The sequence below is a fragment of the Coturnix japonica genome, chromosome 5 (assembly GCF_054131305.1).
Source record: "Coturnix japonica strain WE chromosome 5, WE-NBRP24, whole genome shotgun sequence".
Classification (NCBI taxonomy): Eukaryota; Metazoa; Chordata; class Aves; order Galliformes; family Phasianidae; genus Coturnix; species Coturnix japonica.
Window position 1 is genome coordinate 9,241,018 of NC_140667.1, and position 11,326 is coordinate 9,252,343.

At 42.3% G+C, this 11,326-nt stretch overlaps 1 protein-coding gene across 1 annotated transcript in view; it reads left to right on the top strand.

Moving 5' to 3' along the window:
* LOC146760657 (uncharacterized) overlaps positions 1-11,326 on the top strand; it is a 272,204-nt gene that overhangs the window by 254,629 nt on the left and 6,249 nt on the right. The window lies entirely within an intron of this gene.

An 11,326-nucleotide genomic window follows, 5' to 3' on the forward strand; every position in this document is an offset into this window, starting at 1 on the left:
TGCTAACGTGCTCTCATTGACACAGTGAAAGAGGGAAATATTTATTAATATCTGGAAGCATGAGTGTTCTGGGGCCCACAGCCTAGTTTCTGTGTGGTTAGGAAAGCAGTTACTTAGCAAATGTGGGCAGGCAGCTGTTTCGAATGGAAAGGAATAGAAATGATTAATGACTTCTATGCTTTAAAGAAATGAACCCACAGGATTTCTTTCTTCTACTGTGCTGTCCCACTTGGCCATTTCTGTCATGTGCTCTGGGACTGTCTTTGGAAGTTTTCAATGGTCTGTCTTGAACTACTCTTTAGAAACTTACTGGACCAGATCTGGAGCCAGACAGATGCCAGCTGTGGATCTGATCCATTTGCACGTACATTCACAGGCTCAGAGCACAGATTACCAACACTTGATATTCCATGAACTTTGCACCACGTCCGCAATAGAATATCTTGCTCTCAGATACTGCAGTGATGGGTGCAGTATTAAATCCTACTTAGAGAAGAATTTTCCCCCCTTTTTTAAGCTGTGCTTTGTTTGGGCTGTATTTTACAACGTGGAAGGCAATAGGCATTCTCAGGAACTGAAACAATGCAGGGAATAAACAATTTCTCTGATAATAATGTCAGATGTCAATACTGATCATTGACATCATCTTCTGTACTCCTAGTAATGGGTTGTTTCATTCTGCCAAACTGTCCTGTCATCTGTTTCTTGTGTACATTTTCATTTAGCTCCTTAGGTCTTGCATGTGTAGCATCAGAAGGTGGAAGGTAGAAAAGGTTAAAAAGAAGATGAGGAAGAGAAAGAGGAACGTGGAGAAAAGAAAAGGGAAGGCTATACAAAACATGGATATTTTCACTGAATTGTTCACAGTGAATCATCCAGCCAGTGTTGTTGAAGCAGTACTTACTGGGGACAATCCCATTGTCCTGTGAGTTGACTTTATGGGATTATTTTCAGTATCCTTCTGTTCTGTGTGTGATTTGATCTGCTGGAGGTTCTGTTCCCTTATTTTTGGATTATGTGTTCAGAGTGCCAAAGTGTGAAATATGTTTTTGGGTTTTTTTTATTCCAAAGTATTCCTCCACTTCAAAAATGTTGTCCCATATTGCTAAGCGTTAGCTGCAGGATTTTCACTATAGAAAGTGGTGAAAGTGCCCGCTGCATGTCTGTATAAATAAGCACCATTAACCATATTTATTCCATAGCTAGACAGTGTTTGGTATATTTGGTTATTGCTAGCGCTATGCATCTGACTGAATTAGTATCAAAGCATCATGTAATTTAGAAGGTTTATGAGTTTATTACATTCTGAATGCATCTAATACCTTGACTAAACACAGGCACCAGGCTAGAAAGAGTTCTCATAGATCACTTTAAGATGCAGCAGGACTGGAAGATGATACTTCCTTGTCTGCAAGTATATCGCTCTCAAGCCATCGTTTCAACACAGGAAGTTATCTGCTACCTGGGGCAACAATGTGCTCTCGAGCACAATTGGTCTGCTGTCTGATGACATTTAAGAATGAGCCACATAAGGATTTCTTACAACACTGTCAAAGAAGTTCAACTGATCATTTTAACTAAACTTATTTAGGATTCCTGAATACACTGATGCAAAATGAAAGTAACTTTTGCACATTTGTTCTGCATGCTTCACTTATATCCAGTCTAGGAGTGAAGACTCAAATGAGTAGTGCATCTCTTTCTGTGTGTGTCTCTCTAGAGGGTTTTCCAGGCAGACAGCTGAATTAGCAGATGCCATTCAAAGCTTCTAACACAAGGATGAGCTTTATACATGTTGGTACACAAAATTGCACATAAAGTGGGATTCAGACCTATGTGCAGTCCACTGAATGCAGAAGCTGGTCCGATAGCCTGAATCTTCTTTCAGAGACTATTTTTGAGACTGCTATCACTCAGTCAGGAAGTATGATTGTGTATTTGAGTGTGTGCATTTCTGTGCTGCTGAACACCACGTGAGGAACGGACTTATTTTCTCAAGTTGATTCTTATTCTTCCTTTCTAACTGCATAATACTTCCTGAAAACCTCTCCCTGGTGACATTGGAGGGTATGACAAGAAACATGGTGGTTTTATTCCTACCTAGACCATCTAGTTGATGTGCATATGGATGATTTTTGTTCTTGGTTTGTTTTTGTTGGTTTTTTTTCTGACCCTTTTTAGTTTTCAGGCCTGTGCATCACTTAAGTATTCAGCATCTATTCTTGTTCGACACTGTCTCAGTTAACACAACATTTGACTGTCATATCTGAACGTCTTTAAAGTGTCCATAATGAAAGGTCTCCTTGTACTGTAGTGCAGCATTTCTGCATGGAGAAGCATATTAAAAAAAAAAAAAAATGCTATGAACTTTATATGGTTTTCTGAAGTGTGTTGCTGCTAAGCAATATGTGAGGCAGGTGAAGAGTCCTTTGTATCATCAGCAAATAAGTCATATACCAGTTGGTGTTCTTGGGCCTTACAGTTGCACTCCGAATGAAGAATTACTGATTATGAACCTTTCCCTACAAATACCCTTATTAGTGTTTCTATTTTGGTGAGAGAATTTTTGCCTGCAAATCCTTTGCCAGTCTCTGAGTATAATAATGAATAATTATGATGGAAAATAAGTCAGTAGGAAATTGATTATCTGAGAGGCAATTCACAAGTATCTAGTGAGCTATGCATTAGTCTGAAAGGGCTAGTGTCTAATTGTATGAAAGACTATGAAAATGAAGCAGGAAAGTGGGCAATCTAGGTAGAAAAAAGCAACATAAAGTTGCCTCACAGTTAGTGTGCTGTTTGTGATATTAATGTGAAAGATGCCTGACAGGACAGCCAGTGGTGTGCATCTTTGCAGAATGACTGGAAGGCCAGTTTAGGCAGGTGGCTTTGAGGTGATTGCTTGCAGAGAAACCTCACCTAGGGCAGAACTGGTCCCTGTCTCACATGGGCAACTAAGGAGCAGAAGGAAGCAAACCCCCTTTTGCAGGTTCTGGCTCAGAGCATTCTCTCTCTGTGTTCTACAAGCTGTGGCTTGCAAGCAGCGGGGCGGAAGCAAGCTGTACTGTAGCAGCACAAATACTGAAGTAACTTACTTCCCCAGCTGGATCAAGGAGAAACCGTGGAAGGAATTGCAGCTCTCTGAGTCACACTTCCTCCTTGGAGTTTCTCTTGGAGTAGAGCAGCTCTGCACCATGCTGGAGGCTGACACTGAAGCTACGCTGGTACATCCTTTCACCCGCAAAGTGACAGGGAGAGAGGAGGAGAGGAAGGAGAAAGACAGTGAGGCAGTGGATTATCATGCCCTCAGATCTCCAGATTGCAGCTCTAAATATAGCCAAACAAGTAAAAATCTGCTTTTGGAAGCGGTACAAATATGTGGCTCCCAACCCTTCAAACAACATGCATGCAGAAGGCAGCCAGTCCCCTCCCGACCAAGATGCTGGATGGGGAACCATGCTAAGCACATTCTGATCTCCAGCCAGAAAGTGAAAAATTCCCAACTGCCACACCTACCAGGGTGTGACCAGAGACTATCAACTAGTTTATATTTGCACTTTGATACACAGCACAGGCTTAACATCGCACGGTGTATCCCTGGAAAAAAAATAGCAACAAGTTTCAACACAGAAATTCTGTTAGATTGGGAGGCCAGAACAAATAAAAGCCAACGAGTTGTAGAATGACTGGAGGTAGAGTAAAAAGATCTCATCTCAAAAATAACACCAAGGCACTACGCTGCAGATGAAACACATAATGAAAAAACATTCCAAACTTCTCATTTGAGAAAAGATTACAAATAAAATAGGCTTGGGCACGCCAAGCGTAAAATCTTTGATATGGAAATGCGGTAATGGTTAAACGAAATGGGCTGAAAATCTATTTATCAACAGCTTGTAATGCCTTGTTGGATCATCCCATGAGAAAAGCAAATAAGGAGTAGTAGAACATACAGGCGCTGTGAAAAGGTTTACATACCTCCCAACTTCATACCCTGAGACACAGTCCTTCACCTTAACTGGAGATATCTAAAGGTTTAAATGCTGGTATGAGAGGAGGATTTCAGATGCTTAGCCTGAGATCCAGCTTTTCAGAAGGGCCCAAATGTTCCTGGCTTGAGGTGTCTGATAGGAACCTGCTCTCTGAAGAGTGATAGGGAGTGCAGGCACCATCAAGCTGGGTGGAACCTGGGGTGACACCCTTGTGCAGGGGCATCTCTGCCACCTCCATGAAGGCTGCTGCAGGTGAAGAGCTGGACTTCAGCAGCACTGCTGGCTGAAGGTGGCACCATGCCGTTCACCTGCCTCACTTCTCTCTTCATTCACAGCTTTCTTTTGCCAGTGGGCAGTAAGTCATGATTAAGTCCTACATGTGAATCACGAGTGCTGTAGAAGTTAAACTCCTTGACCTGCTCACATTTTTCTCTTTGATGTCAGTCTGAATATGCATTTTTGACTGAAACATAGTTTCAATTTTGAGAGCGGGCAAGACAACTGCAACCTTCTCTGCAAGGAAGTTCTCTGAAGGAGTCCTTGTTGTTATTCCCAAATTACTTTCCTAGTGATGGAGCATCACCATGCAGTGCTATGAAGCTGGTATGACCTGGTATAGGGCGCAGCAGCACAGCTGCTGATATAGGGGTGCTGCTGTTTCAGAGGCTGGGGGTTCACGTCCCCCAACAGGCTAGATAATGTGCAAGGCATCTAATATTAAATTTCCATCTGAAATCATACAGTGTTTTGATGAAGCACTGCAGAGACATCTGTTTTCAAATCTATGGTTTCCCATCTTACTGTTGCTGACCTGTTTGAAATAATAAAAACAGAAAGCTTTCCAAGATGGATGACACTGAGGCCAGGGATCAAAACCTCACTTGTGTTTCCAAAGGCTCTTTCCATGCTTACAAACCTGGTTCTTGCATTCACCAAACACAGAGGACTCTCGTGTGTCTGTTTTTTTTCTTTCTTTCTTTCTTTCTTTTTTTTTTCCTCATACTCTCAGCCAGGGAACTTCAGAAAGGAAGATGTCCAGGCTACCAATGCTGCTGGTCTTTTTTATTGCTTTACAATATGGTTCTGAAAACTGCAGGGTTTCAGGTAAACAAATATCCCAGAACTATAAAATAAGAATGAAATCAAATTATACATCCATGCTATTTAAAGAGAGATTTTCTTTCAGGCTATTTGTGGCTATTTGGGAAAAATAATTGTTTTATACATCGATCTGTAATCTGTCTGTTAGGCTTTTCCTAGAACATTCAGCCTGGCAAAGAAGCAGAATACAATTTTATGGCTGGGAAGATGGCACAGAGGTTGACTTGTTGGAGCTCCAGGCAGCCTCAAGGACTCACAGAAAGTCATATTTAATAGCTAAACTGCTGGAAAAATAAATGGTCATTGCTGATTCATTACACTAACTCCACAGTTAAGATTGCAAGAAGAACAGACCATTTATTTTGGGCCAAATTTTCAAACCTTCTCAAATCCACAAGTATAGCTGATGGACTGCAGAATGTATCTGTCAAAGCCTGGTACAGAAGTTTGAGGTTCTTTGGTAAAGTTGTAGGAACAGCACTTGAAAACCTCATGATATTCAGTCTTCTTATGAGATTTGCTTTCAGCAGATAAAGAGAAAAGAAACATTGAGATCTGTCTGCTCATTGCGCTGCTTCGTGTCAGAGGAGGGAAAGGCCAAAGCTTTAGAACTGTAATGCTGGATGATGTCACTGCAGGAGGTCTCTAAAAACAGAGTCAAGTCACCACATGCCGGCCACACTGTATTTCTGTGAATGCCTAAGCTTTTTTCTTTAGCAGGCAGAAGGAGCCAGCAAGCAACACAATTTCTGCTTTGATGATTTCCTATGCGCACAAGTATGTGGTGTAAACTATTCAGGAAATGCTAATAGTGACAACAGTAGCTTAGTAATTGGAGACAAAGCCTTTGCTAGAAAAGTAAGTTTTTGAGGCTTATTTCCAAGAGATGAGGCTATGCTGGACCTGAAAGAACAGGCTATTTCTGGATATGTACAGCACATTTACTCCCCTTGACACTATGCTGTAAAGGTTTCCTCTGTATAGCTGATCTCCATTAGTACGGAAAGGAGGTGTAATGTATCTCTAGGTTGGAGGAAGGACACGTGTGAACTCAACCAATTGAAAGCAGCCAACAGAAACTGGATGTTCATGGACATGTAACCTTGAGGCCTTGAATTTTTGCGAATGAGGCATCATTCATCATTACAGAATAGCTGTGTTTCACACAGGTGAGCTGGACGGAGCCAGGAGAAAGCAAAAGTTCTAGCTATGACATGATGTGCTGCATTTGAAAAGGAATGAATGCAATGTAGAGAAACAAGAGTCCAGAGTTGTCCCATGTGTGAGAAGTTTTCTGGTAAAAGATGTTTGTGCTAGAGAATAAACTGGGTACCCATCTTCTCTCTTTGCTTCTGAAATAATTCTTATGCAGTATTGGTTAAGATGGTTCAGTTTCTCTAGGACTGTTTCTGTAACATGAATAATTAAGAATGATTTTGTTCTCTGGTCCTTTTTCTCTATGTGAGCAGCAAGCTGTTCAGGACTGGGCTGCATCTCCACTGGATGTGCACGCAGCTCTTAGTGCAGATGGCTCCCAGTCTCACATGTGGCCTCTAGGCACAAGGGTATTACAAAAATAATTAACCGAGAAGGTGTATTTATTTAGTTAATTGTAATAACTTCAGACAGGATATTGTACCTAATTTTAGCTTAGTGTAAGTCAGTTCACATTCATTAATTGGTCTGCTCTTTCCCAACCTCTTGCTTGTGACAATATTGGTTCACAAGCAGGATGTCAACATGCACATGGTGTTTTCTATTGTTGTGGGGTTTCTTTTTTTGCTTTCATTTTTTCTCCCCTGTGAAATGAGCAGGTGAGGATTCCTTACTGCCTAGAAGTTAACTGACTTAGAGCATATCTTAAATATATGCAGTTCCTCTCAGCCTGTGAAGATGCTGAAGGACTGTATACAACTTCAGGAGGAACTCTTTAGTTGCTAAGAGCTGTGTTGAATGTCTGCTGAATACCCTTCGCAGAGGCATCCTCCTTTGCCTCACTATCATGCTGTCTTCATCTTACTCTCACAGAATCACATTTTATTTTCCTGGAGAAAATCATATGAAAATACAAAGCAACGATCCAGTAACCAGTGAAGCCAAGCAGAATTATTTATTTGACCATGAAATGTATGAGGAACCCTTCCTGTGTCTCCTGAGCACTTTTTCTGAATTCCTGAGCATCCTCAGCCTAGGTTTCATTTTCACACCTTAAGATGTACTTAGCACCTCACAGTTTTCACTTCTGTGATTTATGGGCATATATTCTGTTTAGTTCAGAATGATCACTAGAATGCTCGATTATCATTTGGTGCTGAATATTAGCATAGAATGATCACTAGAATGCTCGATTATCATTTGGTGCTGAATATTAGCATAGCTTTCCAGAAAGCTGTCTGATACGCTGGGAGACTAAGGAAACTCATCTTCTGAGAATATGTTGTCAAAGTGTTTAACCTGAAGATCAATCACGTGGTTCCCAGTAGCATCCCAGTTTCTTGTTAGGTTACTACTTCTTTTTAAAAAAGAATTCAATAGATTTTCCTCTCCAAGTGCTCAGCAACCTAAACGTTACATAGAGACATCAGAAGTCTTTAATGCAGGTTTTCAGAGTAAATGAAACCTTTTTTTTTTAGTGTGGTTGCCTTTGTAATAACAGTCTTCTTATTTGTTGGATACTTATGTAACATAAGATGAAAAGACATTTTATAGCCTTCTGGCTAGAGGACTTAAAATTAACAGCATACCTGTGGCTGCCCTAAGCCAGGGAGGGAGTCATTTTCAGGCCATGGGAAAACTGCAGTTTTGCATCCTTCACTTCTTCTGACCTACTGGTATTCAGTATTTCCATAGGCTTGTTTTTCATGAAAGCATCATCGTGCGCACAAAGAAAAACTAAGTAATTGATCCTGATGAAAGAACAGAGGCCGAGGTGGTATGGGATAACTGTCACTCATTAACGTCTCCCCAAAGAATGTTGTGGTTTGACTTATTCTCTCATTTTATATTTTCATGCCTGGCTGAGCCCTGGTGTCGCATGCAACCAGCTGGCTCTGTGCAGGGGCCATGAGGCCAATTTGCTCTGGCAACAACTAACCCAAGGCAATGTGGTGCCCGCTCCAGCCTGCATTGAGACCTGCAGGGTTCTGTGGCCAAGTCCTGCAGCAGTCTTCTGCAGGCAGCCTCTGCCAGCACCCAGGTAGGGTGTTTTGTTTTGTAAAACAGTTGATGGCTTTCACGTTTCCTCCCTGCCGATACGCAAAAAGGAAAACCACAACACGATAGTGATCTGGGGTTTGGTCTCACCTGTACAGGGTTGGCGGCCATGCCATCCCATTGAGTTTGGCTGTGCTGCCCCACCACTCTTTGGGCTGGGCCTTCAAGCAGATGTGAACTTGATCAGCATCAAGCCCAATCTTTTTCATGCCCGTTCTTGCTGTGAATATTTGTTTTCCCTTGCACGTTTCCACCTGGAACCTGACTACCTCCTTGCAAAGTTTTGTTATTTAAAATTAATCTGACAATTGTTTTCAGAAAGATAATTACTCTCCATCAGAAGTGCAGAATGCTGCTAATCCCCAGAGAAGCTCACCCAGCATTTCCTCCTCACCATGTAAGCATTATCAACTTGGCTGCATCCCAGGGCTTCCCAGAGCTCATGTGGCAGCTCATGGGCACTCCAGGCCATGGTTCTTCTCGCCCCTGCCTGCACTGAGCAGCAACAGCGCGTGGATGAGGCAGCTTATATGGGAGATATGTCAGGCCCTCAGCCACAGTCCTGCCTGGAAGAACAACTCTGCCCTCCTAAAAGCACCATGAGATTCTGCCACAGTCCCAGCTGGCTGAGCCCCTGGCTGCATGGTTCAAGGAAGTATGCAGCTAATTGGTGTATTGCCTCTGCTGGGGCTCAGGCAGGCTAATGCTGAGCACTCCCACGCTAGGCAAACTAGTGCTCCTTTGCTTCTTCAGACTGTCACAGCCTTTTCTCTCAGCAGTAACAATTACCAACAACACTAGAGATGGCGGTGGTATTAGATCTGAGAATGACTCATCACTGAACCAGCCCTGTCAAGCAAGATAAATACAATTTAGTTGTTAGCTAATCTATTTTTGTTTGTGTTCTCAATTCACCCAGGACAATGATTACATTGCAGTCTATCATGCTAGCATTAAGGATATTTTGCTACAACGTGCTTAGCTTTGTAAAGCGAACGTTTATGAATACAATAGTCGTATTTGTCTGTCAATATTACTTCACTGCTGGCATACCACATGTCAGGTTTCTATGGCATTACAGAGACCTGCACAGTAAACTATTCTGGATTTAGGGGAGTTAAGTAGTAGAAAGGCACCATTTAGTTTACCAGCATTTAAGTACCGAGAAATTTCACCTCAGATATACTTTTGCTATCTGTCATCTGCCAGTTTGTCCTTCCTTCATGTCTACAACTAAAACCGATGCTTTAATACCACCTTGAATCAGCTATGGACTTTGTCACAGTCTGACCCAAGAAAAGCTGACAGGCTGCTTTGAGTGAGCTTGTAGGATGCTTTGGCACTTCCATGCTGAGCTGTATCAGCGCCCAGATCAGCTCTCAAGGTGCTCAGTGCCTCCCAAACTCTCCTCCTGAGACAATCCAGGCTTTGGTATGGCTTTGCATTCAAGTTATTTATTTTCATTGTATTTCCTCTCCCTTTGTTTTTGTTTTTTGTTTAGCACCTACTTAGCCCTTGGGGAAGCTATTTATGGAAATTTCAGATTTTCATGATAAAGAAAGCGTTTTGCAATTAGAGCTGGAGGAAACCATTGATCTTGATAACAGGGTGAGAAACTTGCAAGGTTGAACCTTGCTTGCAAGATTGGCAAATCCATTAGCAATTTCCAAAGAGCACATAAGCAAAGATGAACGGTGAGAAGGAGCTGAAAAGCGTTATAAAGATCACTGGTTTTCTCTGTTTGACTGTCTTGCCAAGCTGGCACACAGAGAAGACATTTGCCAGCTGTCAGTATCTGAAGAAAGACTCAACTGGTAGATCTCACTACATTCAGTTCACGATCAGGTCTTTTCCACTCAGAATCAGACAGATAACCGATTCTTCTGTGCTCAGTGAGAAACCTTGCGGCTTTGCAACGTTTCATCCAACACACTGCAATAATCAACGTTTGTGCTGCTGAAAAATCTCAAACAATAATATTTGGGATAAACTTTCAATACTTTGGAACCCAGGCAGTTGCGGACATCTTTCAGGAGAGGCAATAAATATGGGCTGATTCTCCATTGTTAAGTTTGTCATCTGCTCTGGTCCTTGAGGTTGCTTCTTGTATTTCCAGCGATTGTAAGACATTCTTGCAGAGCCTACTGGGTTAATCGTGATACTTAAACAAGCTGCAAAGTGCTGTGGGAAACCATTGCAAAGATACTACACAGACTGATACACTACGCTATGTCTGTAACCCCTTTCCATCTGATAGTGCTTTTGAATGGGCTGTGTGGGAGGCAGCCTGTTGCCCCGACCTGAGCTCATGCCACATTTCTCAGGCAGATGCTTCCGTCTCCCCGATGTAACCTGCAGGCTAGACAAGGCTCATGGGAGGGAAAATGTGTGAAGTAATTTCCATTCCCCCTCTTCCAAGTACGTAACACCATTGTGCTGCTCATCAGGTACATTTTGAGACAATAGTTTTATTTTTCTCGTCTATAACATCAGGTATTATTATCAGTATCATTACTATTATTACGTATTATTTAAACCAGTCTGAAACTGCATACCCATGTACAATTGCATCTGAAACACTTAGCTGAGATGCGATAACCACCATGCATGAGGCTCAGCCAGCTGGAGTAAGGGGGCAGAGAACTTCCAAAGAAGAACTGGGATGGCTCCTGCAAAGGGCTTGTTAAATGTGTCAGCCTCAATGAAAGAGCAGGAAGGATCCATCCTGAGGCCAGGACCCCGCTTTCTGAAGAAAGTACGGGAGTACCAGTGCCTGTGTCTGAGTGGTATTTCCAGCCCAATTTCTGGGTTGTGTGGCTGAAATCTGGCAGAGACCACATATTAAACTTGACCCCAAAGTGGTGTAACAGACCTGTGGCCTCATCCTTACCCAACTCCAATGCCTGTCTGCACTTGAACTAAATGTTAAAAAGTGTTTCCTGAGAGCATTGTGAGTAGCCTTAAGGGCTGGCTACCAGGCATGCAGTTAAAGCCAACAGCTGGCCTGGCCACTCTACTCC